Source organism: Vulpes vulpes, chromosome 15 (assembly GCF_048418805.1).
Source record: "Vulpes vulpes isolate BD-2025 chromosome 15, VulVul3, whole genome shotgun sequence".
In the NCBI taxonomy this organism is placed as follows: Eukaryota; Metazoa; Chordata; class Mammalia; order Carnivora; family Canidae; genus Vulpes; species Vulpes vulpes.
Window position 1 is genome coordinate 24,418,879 of NC_132794.1, and position 13,343 is coordinate 24,432,221.

At 33.2% G+C, this 13,343-nt stretch overlaps 1 pseudogene; it reads right to left on the reverse strand.

Annotated features, from left to right (window-relative positions):
- Window positions 1-12,941: 12,941 nt before the first annotated feature.
- Window positions 12,942-13,028, reverse strand: LOC112917747 (U6 spliceosomal RNA; annotated as a pseudogene).
- Window positions 13,029-13,343: the final 315 nt, after the last annotated feature.

Here is a 13,343-nt window from a genome sequence, read left to right on the forward strand (position 1 = left end):
CCAAAGGAAACATACCATTATCTTAAGGAGATATCTGTACTTCTGCATTCAGTATATCACTATTCATAATATCCAAGGCATGGAAATAACTTGCATTCATCAATGGATAAATGGATCAAGAATATTATACAGCCATAAGAAGGAAGGAAATCCTGTCATTTAAAAACAACATGGAACTTGATGGGATGAGCACTGGGTGTTATTCTGTATGTTGGCAAATTGAACACCAATAAAAAATAAATTTATTATTAAAATAAATAAATAAAAACAACATGGATGAACCTGCAGAGCATTATGGTAAGTGAAATAAACCAAAGAAAGATATATACTTCATGGTATCACTTGTATTGGAGAGAAAAAGTTAAACTCATAGATTTCTGCATTTTTGTTGAACTCAAAGCTGAAGAGTTTACCCCCATCTACTTCTGATGTAAGTTATTATATATTTTAGTTGTTTATAAAGCTATAAGAAATATTCCCGCTAACACTCTTTACAGAGAAAGGCCCCTCAGAACTTTGCTATTATAATGATACCACTGTGGCAGGATATTGAGGTAGCAGAGTTTGCTATCACCAATAGATTTCTTTGGAATTAAACCCAAATAACTCTCTTTTATTTTATATAGCCACCAGAGAAAATGCTTGTTATAACTAAAGAAGAAAGGAAGGTATGGGAGAAAAAGAACATTAAGATAGAGTGAGAAGAAAATAGGTAAAGTGATGTAATGTATATATTCAAATTTTATGTGGCTTATAACAAAATTTTTTGAGAGTAAATAATTTATGTCTCTACTTCAGCCAATTGACAGACTTGGTATCCTAACCAATTCTAAACTTTAAAAAATGCTTAAAATGCTACTCAAAGTGTTTTAGAATTCTATTGCATGCAATGATGAACCACCACCACAAACAAACAAACAAACAAAGAGAAAAAAATAAGTAATAGTATATAGGTCAAAAAGAAGTGAAGGCAATGATCTAGAGAAGGAAGATAAGCTGCACCTTGCATTCATTTTAAGGTTATTTACTGATCCATGGCTAGGTGAAGCCTTTAATGAGAGACCTATCATAAAACAAGCATCCCAAAGAACTAGAGCTTCACTGAAAAAATGAGTAACTGACAAAAACCTTGTTCCCTCACCCCATGTACTCCTAGGAAAATTACTTATCTTGTACCTTGAGGCTGAACAGATGGAAAATCACATTCCTGAAAATTGCTTATAATACATATTACTTCTATAATATGTTATACTACTACTGTTCATTAAACATTCATTCTCCTATCCCATTCTCTGTACAGAGGAGGACTTTGGGATACTCACTGACTTTGGCATTGTCATATGCCTTTATTTGACCAATGGAAAATGAGTAGAGGCGTGCAACTGTGAAGCTCATTATCTCCACCATAACTACATGGTCCAGGCTAGGCATAAGATAAAGAATACGTGTTCAGACATCTGAACCTGACCTATAGCTTGTTCCTGAACATTCCAGAACTTTAAGATTATGAGAAAGAGACAAATTATTACTATTTGTAAGCCACTGAGTTTATAAGACATTTCAAATACATCATTATAAACAAACGATTAACAAACATTCTTATAGATTTGCAATCTAAAATCTCACTCTGGGGATGCCTGGGTGGCTCAGTTGGTTAAGGGTCTACCTTCTGCTCAGGTCATGATCCCAGGGTCCTAGGACTGAGTCCCCAATCGGGGTCCTTGCTCAGTGGGATGCTTACTTCTTTTTCTGCTTGCCACTCTCCCCACTTCTGTGTGCGTTTCTCTCTCTCTCTCTCTCTCTCTCTCTCTCTCTCTCTCTTTCTCTCTGTCTCTCTCTCACAAGTAAAAAAGAAATCTAAAAACTTTCTCTCTAGTCAGTCTGAAAGTCTCCAGCCGAAAGTTTAGTCTAAGGTTATCTCCAATAAATAATGCTTAAAAGAGCAAGAAATAATCTTTTCTAAATATCTCATGGTTATCTTTACACCAAAGTATTCTCATAGAAACAGCTCCAAGGAAAATGAGCAACTTAAAGCAAAAAGCACATGTGCACACACACACATACACACACCAGATGGAAGCAAGATACCATGAATGACAATCACTCATCAGACACAGAATATTATATAATTATGTTTTATCTTTAAAAATAACTTTACTTCAAGTAAAATTTACATAAAATAAAAGACTCCCATTTTAATTGCTCTATTCAGTTAGTTTTGGCAGATGCATTCAATCATGTTAACATCATCACAAATGATATAGACTATTTCCTTCATCCAAAAAGTTATATGTGCCATTTTGCACTCACATTCTCCTTCAAATCTTGCCCTAGACAACCACTGGTCTTCCTCTGTCACTGTTGGTAAGATTCAATTTTCCTAGAATTTCATTATCAGTGGAATAATAAAATATGTTATTTTTCATCTGGATGCTCTCCTGCAGTGTGTTTTTTACTTTAATCCATGTTATTGATATCAATTATGTATCCCCTTTTATATCCAGGTGGTGCTTCATTATATGGATAAACATCAATGTGTCTTATGAAAATACATTGGACATTTTATCCAGGTTTTTGGCTATTATGGGTAAAATTGCCTAAAACATTCATTTTGTGGTCTTTGTGAGGTCAAATGTTTTCATTTCTTTTGGGTAAATAAATACCAAGAAATGGCATTGCTGGGTCTTATGGTAGGCGTGTGCTTAATATTATAAGAAATAATCACACTATTTTCCAAAGTACTTATATCATTTTACATTTCCATGAGCAACACATGAGATTTAAATTGTTTCACCTTCTTGCAAACACATGGGTTGTTAGTGTTTATATTTTGTTTTGGCTTTGTCATTTATACTTCCCTAATAACTAAAGATGATCTTAGATTCCCTAAGATAAAGATGATGAGAAAAACTTTCATGTTCTTATTGTTTATGTGTATATCTTCTTTTATATAGTTTTTATTCAAATATTTTGCACATTTTTTCTTTGTTTTCTTATTGGGATTGGTTGGGTTCATTATATATTATGGTTATAAGTTTTTTGTCAGATATTTCTATTGCAAATATCTTTTGCTAATGTGTACCTATGTTTTTGTGTTCCTAATGTATTTATTATTTTTTAAAGATTTTATTTATTTATTCATGAGAGACTCAGAGAGAGAGAGAGGAAGAGAGAGAAGCAGGCTCCATGCAGGGTGCCCAATGTGGGACCCAAACCTGGGACTCCAGGATCACTGGGCCAAAGGCAGGTGCTCAACCACTGAGCCACCCAGGTGTCCTGTATGTAGTTATTATAAGAAAAGTTTTAATTTGGTTAAAGCCCAATTCATCTTCACCTTTAAATTTTATGAATCTTATTTTTTATCCCATTTCTAAAGTCATTGTCTCAAGATCAAAAGATATTATCCTAGGAATTTTTTCCTATGACTTTCATAGTTTTAGCTTTTATATATATATATATAGGCCAATGATAGTTTCCAAGTTAATTTTATAGACAGAATAAGGTAAGGTTTGATTAAAAAAAAAAAGAAAACATGAATAAGTAGTTATACAACAGTTTGTTAAAAAGGTTACTCTTTCCCTGATGAATTCATTTGATACATTTAAAAGGAAATTATATATATTTGTCTGTATGTGCACTTTTTTTTTTGCCAATTGTCATTAATGTGTCCTTTCAGTCAAGAGCACACTTCTTGATGAATGTATATTCAGAATAAATCTGGGAATCATGTAATACATGTCTTCAAAATGTATGTGATTTATTTTATTTTCTTTCTTTCTTTCTTTCTTTCTTTCTTTCTTTCTTTCTTTCTTTCTTTCTTTTTTTTTTTGGAGAGAGAGTACATGCATGTGTGCAGGGGAAGGGTAGAGAGAGAGGAAGAGAGACAGGTTCTAGCAGGTCCTATACCCAGTGCAAAGGTCAAAGTGACGGGGCTTGATCTCACAACCCTGAGATTATGACCTGAGAAAAAAATCAAGGATTGAATGCTTAACCAACTGAGCCACCCAGACATCCCAAAATATGTTTTTCCCCCAAAATAATTGAGCTTATTCTAAGGGCTTTACATTTCTGTGTGAATTGAAAGATTTTTTTACACTTCTTTAAAAACTCTATTGGGATTTTGATTGAATCTTGTTAAATTTAGAAGGCAAAATAATGCAAATTGACTTCTTAACCATATTTAATTACCCAACTAATGGACAAAAATCAGTATCTCAATTCTTTAATTGAGATCTTTAATTTCTCTCAGCAGTACTTTGTAGTTTTCAGTAAAGATGTTTTGCACATATTTTGAAAAAGAATCCTAAGTATTTCATGTTTTTAATATTATTATAAATGGTAGTTTTAAATTTCCCTTTCCAACTATTTACCTTAAATTAAAGTTGAAATGTCATCCATACATTATCATCTGCACTGATGCCACAGCCCTGTAAAAACATTAGCAAGTCAAATCTTATAATGTATTTCAAAAGAAAATGCTTGTATTTGTCTGATAATCCAGAGCAAAACTGCATGCATACTGGTTTCATCTTGCCCATTTGAGACATCCATGCTAGTGTCCACATTGGTCCTCTGTACCTTCTGGTGGAATGATAAGTACAATGACTGGACTTCCTACCAAGACCTGTGTTTATGATATTGATTTGGACCCTGAAAATAAACAGATGAATGGGCTGTTCTAAACAGATTGTCCATATTCAGAAAGATACTTTGAAAGTTAGGCCAATGTCTATCCAGACCTCCCATCACTTAGGAAGTGTGGGGAAGTTCAGTGAAGTCAGTCCCTGGCTGGAAGATCTTCTAAAATAAATAATGAATGTTTTCTCCAGCAGCCTTTCTTTGGCTCTCCTTACATGTTATGATGGATATATCTTCTTGATGGATCAATTCCTCAATCATTATGTAGTGCTCTTCTTTGTCTATTGTTACAACTCAGCTTAAAAACATAGTAGAAGTATTAAAACTATATAGACTAAGAACTTCAGAACAGTCAAAAAAAAAAAATGAACGGCTGATCCAAAGATATCATTAGAAAGCAGGGAAATCAAAATTAAAATTTGACATATAATTTTATGACCATGAAACTAACACATTTGAGATCTGTAATATCAAATGTTTACAAGTACATGTGATAAAGATAACATTCATACACAGCAGGGTAAGGAGTAAATTAGGAAAAGTGCTTTGCATAATATTTTGGTAACTTCTAGTGAAATGGAACAATTCCACTTGTGAATATTTAGTCTAGATAAATTTATGCATGTGCACATTATTGGACATGCAATAGAATGCAATATAAGTAAGGAACTAGGAACATCCTAGCATCCATCAAAACTAGAATAAAAAAGTAATTGTGGTATATGGAAACATAAGAATAACTTTCAGAATTGAAAATTAATGAAATATGGTTATATAGAGCAACAAGTAGGAGGGTATAAATCACAGGATACTATATACATTCTGATTCAAATTGTATAAAGTTTGAAGCCAGATATTAATAATGTGTACTTTATCAAAGATAAAGTCTTCATGAGCTTTCACACATTCTACTTTAAAGTACATATGTTTTATGAATTAAGTATGATGATTTTAAAACTCAAAATATTTAGTTCAGAGCTAAAAAAATGTTTTTGACTTTTAGACTAGGTCATCTGTGATTTAATTGAGGTCCAATAGTTACCAATACTTTAAGACAAGTGATAATGCAATGTTGGGGGTGGGCGGGAAATAAACATTTTAGATTACAATTTGTATTTCTAAGCTTTATTCCCTTAATCACCAAGGAATAACAGCCTCTAATACAGTTAAATGTATTATCATATCTTCCTAAGGAAAGCTATTTTGTGATTTCATATCAACAGAAATATTCAATTGTCAGAATACAAATTGAACAGAGAAAGAAATTATAATCAGTAAATAATTTTAGAGAAATTTAGAAAATTTCAAATCATTCTCATTCTAAGGAATGCATCATAACTAAGAAATTCAAATATTCCTTCTCATTTCCTACAGAAAACTATTTACTTATAGTCATTATGTTGATTTTTCCAATATTTTTTATCTCTGCTTCACAGTATTTTCAATACACCCTAAAAAAAGGAGTTTTAACAATGACTCTCATACTCAGAAACTTGGGATATAGGGTTCTTATAAATTCTACATAGATAGACCTATAAGGCACAAACAGATCATAGTTATAAGCTAAGTTATAACCTCAAGGCTGAAGAAAAAAAATTATAATGGAGAACGAAAAGCAAGGGTTGGTAAAGATCAGTGAAGGAGAACTGAGCAACAGATCCAATGTGAGAATCCAAGTTCTAAAACATTAAGTTAGAAGACTAATAGAAGGGAAAAATGTTATAGTATGCAAACTTAGCAAGTGAAGACTTAAGGAAATTAATCTTAAAGTGCCTTACATTTCTGTCTGAATTGGAAGATGTTTTACATTTCTTTAAAAACTCTGTTGGGACTTTGAATCTTGTTGAATTTACCTATCCAGGAATGAGACAACTATCTATAACACATAGGGTCAGGGTTGATCTCAAATATGATTAATGTAAAATTGAATGTGGCATTTAATCAACTATCATGTAGTGATCGCCCCCCAGTGCAATGACCCATGTTAGATTTTAGGGACATGAGAATGAAACTCAATCTTTGGCCTCAAAATTGTCATGGATTGCTTGAAAAATAATTTCCCTCCTTCACAGAATAACAAGTAATAGAATAAATAAGACCTAATATACTGAGTGATTTTAAATTCAAATCAAAATTCTAACTCATTCTGGGCTGGAGAGTGAAAAACAAAGACATGAGCCTTGAAGTCCAAGCATAATGATGTCCACAGGTGAGGATTATGGAAGTCATTACCACTTAGAGTATATATGGTATGAAGACCAGAAATTGGAAGAAAAAGAAATGGGGCATGAACAGAAGGAGGGGGACATTTTTGGTAGATGATAAGCATGATAAAACAGAAAGATCCAAAACATGAAGGTTTTTGTATGAAACTTCACTGGCTTTAAATTTATTTTGAAAGGAATATGGAACTCCTGGATAAGTTCATATAAGAAAGCAAAATGATTAAATTATTATGCCAAAGAGACCACTCTGTCTAAAATACGGTTAATGGATTGGTATCCTGGGAGTATAAAAAATGGAGAAAATTTAAAGGGAAATGGAGAAAGTATGTCTCCAATAGGAAATAATGTGCTCTTCAGAAAAGATGGAATAATTGGCCATATTTTAAAATAAGTTTCAAAGGCAAAATCAATAGAACTTAGTGACAATTTAGATGTGCAGATGACAGAAAAGATGAAAAATGAAGGATGGTTTTGAGTTTCTGACTCACTTAATGAGAAATTTAAACATATTCTCCCATTCTTCCCCACTGGCTATCCTGCCCTCACTTAGTTTAAGAAATAGTCCCATACAAAACTTTACTCAGTGAAATATACAATTTGATGGAGTAGGAAAACTGGGACTGAGAAGTCTTTGAACATTACAACTTTCATCAAAATGGCTGCAACATGTTCTAGGACTTACACAAGACCATCACTAAAGTCATTATCATGTTCCATTCCTGCTTCTAGACTAATGTGCTGTCAATAAATATAGCATCAGGGACATCTGGGTGGCTCAGTGGTTGGGTGTTTGTCTTTGGCTGGGGCTGTGATCCTGGGATCCTGGGATTGAGTCCTGTATTGGAGTCGCCACAGGAAGCTTGCTTCTCCCTCTGCCTATGTCTCTGCCTCTCTTTCTGTGTCTCTCATGAACACATAAATAAATAAGCTTAAAAAATAAATGAATATAGAATCAAATATTCTAAGACTACAATTACAGTAATAAAAATTAAAATTGCTAACACAAGGACACAGTCAGTTAAGCCTCAGACTCGGTTTCAGCTCAGGTCATGGTCTCAGGTATCAGGAGATCAAGCCCTGCATTGGGCTCCATGAGATCAGCCACTCAGGAAAGAATCCACTTGAGATTCTCTCTCCTCCTCCCTCTGTCTCTCCCATTTATGTTTTCTCTCTATTTATCTTTCTCTAAAAAAAAATAAATAAATCTTTAAAATTTTAAATAAAATGAATGTTTCATCAGGATATTTTCTTGTTAAAAAATGTAATCAGTAGAGAATATATATATATATATATATATGGCTATAAAGGTAGTAGGGAAATTCATGATTCCTGAACTATAAGTAACAGATTTAATTTTTTTTTGTTTCCAGTTCATTGGTGAAATTTTGTTCATTATATTTAATAAACGTAGTTCAAGTATAATCAGACATCTTGAACCTGACTATATCATTCACATTGAAGGTGGAAAGAGTGTTAAAAGAAATACACTTGCACAAATTGGAAAAGTCAATAATTGCTAGATGTTCCAGACCTATCCAAATATAAGTGAAGTTCACACTATGGAAAGTCATTTTCCAGCTGACGATAAAGTGGTTCTGCTATGCTTATATTTGTACAGAATCAAAATCTAGTAGCAATTGACAACTCTAGGGATACTTGAATACCTCTCTTAACTTGTTTTTGTAATGGGGACACCATGAATTGTATGTACTTCATCTAAATTGAGGTGAATTCCTGCAGACTTGATGCAGCAATGTTAGAATGTTTACAGATTTATTCCAATTATATTTATGTCCCGTAGTGGGAAGATGTCTTAGAAAAAAGAGGGAAGTGGTGTGTTGGGGAATGTGACATTGGTCTGATGGGTCTTTAGCAATTTGATTTTTTTTTCAACTTATTTTTGGGAGTAGCTCTCAACATGTTTTCTGGGTCTTCTGTCTGAATTTACAGGCTTGGAAAATCATTTATCACTCAGTTTTCAGTAGTGCTTTCACAGAAAGAAAGTGTTAATAAATGACTAGAAACTGCTCTCAGATCAGTGCTGACAAATGTTTCTCCCTCAGTTCTCAGTAAAAATGATGCAGACTTCTTAAGTGATCTCATTCCATTATTCGGAGAGATAAGTTTTAATCCACTTCTGAGAGGAATGGAAATTTCAGTGTGATGCAAAAGATAGAAGCATAGTGGAGAAGGGAGACAGCCACTGAAGAAAAGCCGCCTACAGGCACATTTGTGTTTGCAACATACCCAGCACTCTTGAAGTCAGCTCTTAATTAATTCGGCAGCATGTGGAAATTCAGCCCCAAGAAGGCTGATACTGAATTTTTATCTGACAAAATAGACCCAGAGGTCTGCTTCACTGTTCTTGAAGAAATGTATAGTTTGAGGAATCATTTTATTCTTAAGTAGATTTGAGAAATTCCAGGTTGAAACTATCAAAGTGACAATTTCACTTAGCATGCTTTGTAAATGACTGGCGTAATAAGCAAAATCACAATTTTAATTTGTTTATAACTTCCCGCAAGTTTTTTGAAATCTGTGACATCACAGTTTTACATAGACTTTTGTAATAAATATCAAATGTCATTAATAGAAAATTTTTGCCACTTTTGAGATCTGTAGAGTATGAGAGCTACCAGCTGTAAAATCTTATTACCTTCTTGCTTTTCATAACAGATATACATGTATTACTCCAACATTTGAATAAAAACATTAAAAATGGTTTATGTATTCTTTTCATAGAAGACAACTCTGCTTCCTATATCACAAAAAAATAAATTTGATTTACATCCCTTAAAGACTTTGTCTCTCTCTCCAGCTCCTCATTCAGAAGCATATGTTTTGATTTTCAAAAGACTTGTCTGTCAAAATGGGAGTAATACTGGGATCCCTGGGTGGCACAGCGGTTTGGCGCCTGCCTTTGGCCCAGGGCGCGATCCTGGAGACCCGGAATCGAATCCCACGTCAGGCTCCCTGCATGGAGCCTGCTTCTCCCTCTGCCTGTGTCTCTGCCTCTCTCTCTCTCTCTCTCTCTCTCTCTCTCTCTGTGTGACTATCATAAAAAAATTTTAAAAAATGGGACTAATTCTGAAACAGTAACATGTAATAAATATGTCAATGTTAGAAAATGCTTTTAGTATCACCGTTGGAAAGAATGGGCTCATATATGCCATTTTAGATAAAATATTATCTCACTAAAACCAAAAGTAAAAGAACTATTCAGACATTTTCTTTGTCAAAAGATACCACTTTCCTGAGGCACCTGGCTGGTTCAGTTGATGGAGATGAGACTTTTGATCTCAGAGTTGTGATCCCAGCCCCATGATGAGTATAGAGATTACTTAAAAATTTTTAAAAAAATCTTTTTAAAAATCCCACTTTCTCACAATTAAAATAATATAGTGTATGTTTAATTAAGATAAAGTTACTTTAGGGACCTGGGTGGCTCAGTTGGTTAACCATCTGTCTTTAGCTCAGGTCATGAACTCAGGTTCTGGAACAATCCCTGAATTGGGCTCCATGCTCAGTGGGAAGCATGCTTCTCCCTCTTGCTCTGCCTCTGCTTTTCCCTCCACTCTTACTCCATCTCTCTCTCAAATAAATTAATAAAATCTTTTAAAAATAAAATAAAGTTACTTCATTCATTCATGGGACATTTAATAAGTACTACTTATTTATTATGAAAGGCTGTATCTTGGATTAAAAAATAATAAAAATCTTTCTAAAATGGTGATCAAATAAAGAAGATTTTTTTAAATATACAAAATATTAATTATAATACAAAGTAGAATATGACATTACAGGAATATTAAATTTCTATGGATGTCTCAGGAAGGAAGAATCATCTTTGGAGTTTTTCAAAAGGTGAGAAATTACATTGAATCAGGAAAAGGCATTTTAAGTCAAGTTAATAAATTAAAATAAGGCCTTGTGTATCAGAACAGAAAAGATATAGGAGTGATATAAACTCTGCTTGTTTATCACATAAGGTATGTTTTTATCACATAGGACAATTAGTATCACAAGGAAAGGTGAATATCAAAGTTTCAGGAATAGTATGAGGAAGTTGATAAGGAAGGAAAAGCCACTGTACATGTGTATGATATGTATGTATATATGTATGTGTTGCATGGTGAAAATATTTGATAAAGTTCACAATATTAAGGAAATTTATTTGGTTAATATATGGAATAAATTGGATGACAGGAAACCAATGACAACACATTGAAGCTGTTACATAATAATAATGATAGCATTAATGACCTAACTAAAATAATACTGGAATTGGGGGTAGAAAAGGAGAGATATAAAGATAAAGTATATGTTTGTTAATAATACTTAGGTATTTTAAAAAAGGGAATTACTTTTCACTTCTGCACTCAATCATCTATCATTTCATATTTTTTTTTAATATAGAACTTTTAAAGACTCCTGGATGGCTCAGTTTGTTATGTGTCCAATTCTTGGTTTCAACTCAGGACAGGATCTCAGGATTGTGAGTTAGAGCCCTACGTCAGGCTCTATGCTCAGCAGAGTCGGCTTGTCCCTCTCCCTCTGTTCCTCCCTCAATTTGTGCACATGCTGTCTCTGTTTCTCTCTATCTCTAAAAGAAATAAATAAAATCTTTAAAAAATATATAAAGCTTTTAAATACATCACTATAGGTGCATAATAAAAACCCACAATGATGGAGCTAAAATTCATTCTATCTATAAAATTATGTTATTCACTATCTTTCTTCCTCATTACTGATATTAACTAGACTTTCAACTAAATCACTAGAATTAGATTGTGTATATACATATCACTAATAGAACAAAATAGGAAAGATCCTCTTCTGTGTATTAGTCACATCTGCTGTTTCCAATTTAAAAATCATCAGTAGTTACCATTTCTTATATGGAAATGGTCAACCTTCCCCAAGTAAGCAACAGCATTTGAATAAAAAAATTGACATCACCTGATTAATATGGCCAATATACTAGCAAATTTAACACATATAATCAAGCAGTGGATGTCAATTGTGTTATAAAAGATCATTGACCCAACTGTCCTCCTTTACAAATGAAATACATACTAGTGTAAAATTACATATATATACTTAGCATTTTTCGTGGCCCTGTTTAACAAAATCAATAACCTAAATTCTGACCTTCCAATTCAGACACTTTGGGGGAATGAAAGCAGGTATCAAAAACATACAATACTTGCCAAGCATATTTTTGGTTTCACCTTGAATTAACAGGGGATAAAGGGCATTGACCAGTATGTGACCCTGAGTTAATGACTTGATCACCTATCTTGTGCTTTATGAAAATATATTAAGGGACAACTATAATGCCTTATCAACTTCTGAACAAATGAAGTGAAGGTTCTCAAGGAAGAGTAACTTAACCTAGTGCTGAAAAGCAATTTGAGGTTAATTGCCCTATCTTGAGGCAGAGTTACTAGTTCTCCAGTCTCCAGGGTAGAAGCTGAACCTTAATACAGAAGGTATATTACTCCAGGAGGAAGTATAATGACTCTACTTGGTGAGTCTGTGATTGTAGCAGCAATGATGTGTTAAATGACACATAATCCTCCAGAGGGGAACTCCCTGATCCAAAACTCAGTAATGAAAGTTAGATGAGGGACAGAACCATCCAAATGCCCTCCCCTATGAACATTTCTAATGTTCAGGGAAACCACAGAAACACATGGTCTTCACTTTGAAGAACTTTCCATATTGAATAAACCTCACTTACCATAGAGGACAACAATGGGCTTAGTAGATGAAACATATAATAGAGGCTCTTGGGAAACTTTATATGTATATATATATATATATGATTCTGCATATGTATATTTGTATACATATATATACAAATAAATCATAGATTATATATGGTTATATAAATATTGCATGTATCATATATATACATAATTAATAATCCAGTGGGAGCAGAAGTCACATTTATGATATATATGAATATGGTGGAATTTCATATTACATAATATTTAATTATGTACATTTCAAAAAATTTAATTTTGTACACCATTCTTAATATGTATATGTTGAAGTATTATTTAAACTTTTTTTTTTAATATGGAACACTTCACGAATTTGTGTGTCATCCTTGCGCAGGGGCCATGTTAATCTTCGTATATGTGCTGCTGAAGCGAGCACGTATTATTTAAACTTATTTTGATATACACAGGAAGAATTGTCTTAGAAACTCTGCACCAAAGAGACGACATCTTATCAATGTTTCTTGAGCACAAAGTAATCTCTGTTGTCAAATTATTAGATCAATGGAATTGAATTCCTTATACAGCTACATCATTTATCATTCACAAACATCTTGATGATGACTTAAAATGATGATGAACTATGACATCACTTACATCTTTGATGCCACCATCAATTCTTTAATTCCCTTGAAAGCCAGATAATCAGAAATTACTACTTGATGAAGAAAATGACTTGAAGCAGTGTACCTTT